The sequence below is a fragment of the Silene latifolia genome, chromosome 11 (genome assembly GCF_048544455.1).
Source record: "Silene latifolia isolate original U9 population chromosome 11, ASM4854445v1, whole genome shotgun sequence".
Taxonomy (NCBI): Eukaryota; Viridiplantae; Streptophyta; class Magnoliopsida; order Caryophyllales; family Caryophyllaceae; genus Silene; species Silene latifolia.
Window position 1 is genome coordinate 139,390,454 of NC_133536.1, and position 1,092 is coordinate 139,391,545.

Sequence of the window (1,092 nt, forward strand, 5' to 3'; positions counted from 1 at the left end):
AAGCCCTTTGTAACCCTAATTTATGTACCTAATCCTTAGTTTAAATACCCCATTGTACTAATTAGATTATCATGTTCTTCTTATATAATCTTAATCTCATTTTAATCATGTAATCAACTTTTAATTAAGCATTAATACAAATCTCATTTCCTTAATTTCTCTATTGTTCATCATTTATTTTGGGTAATTGAAGATTATTTGGGTATTATTGGGAGATTGACAACCTTCCATCAATCATCAAGTACTTCTATTATTCTTTGCTTATTATTTTGGAATCATCATTAGGTATAATTCTCTTAACCCTTGTTTTAATTATTGTTAATCATTTCCATTCATTCATCATGTTTTGCTTTGTTAATATGATTGACAACCTTGTTAGCATGTTAAACTTGATAATGAGTGAGTAGTTTCCTTAGCTAGGGTTAATGGGTTTTTAGGGGAAACCAACATGGGGGATGATTCATGCTTAATCTAATATGTTCACATAATTTATTTGCTTGCTTGTTGTGATCTCAACTTATGCACATGTTATATTTGATGAAATGCGAGCCTATGAATCCTTGCATTTTTTACCGATCACTTACCTTTTTAATGAGACTTGTAAGACATAAATCAACTCGAGTCTCATTAGACCATGCATATAGTTGAGTAGGGAGGATTAAGTCGACTTGTAGGTGTTGTACAATCTAATCGATTCGGCTCCGGGACCCAAACCTACCTAGGATAGTAAGATATAAACCAACTCGATCCTATCACAACAATAATTGCTTGCTTATAATTTGAGAATGTGTTTGTATGAACAATTCCCATGAATCCCCTATGAACCCATGACAACCTAGTGCTTTTAATTAATTGTTTACATCTCATTTTGATCATCTTTCTTGTTTATTTACATTGTTATTTAGTCTAGTGATCTTCTTATCCCAACCCAAATTGTGACACCCTTTGACACCACTACTTGCAATCGAAAATCCTACATCAATACCCGTCCCTTGGGATCCGACCTTTACTTACCTCTTTAATAATAGTAGAGTAGTTTGTGAAGTTATAAATATTGTTTTGGTCTAGGTGCTCCTAACGACAAGTAACCGA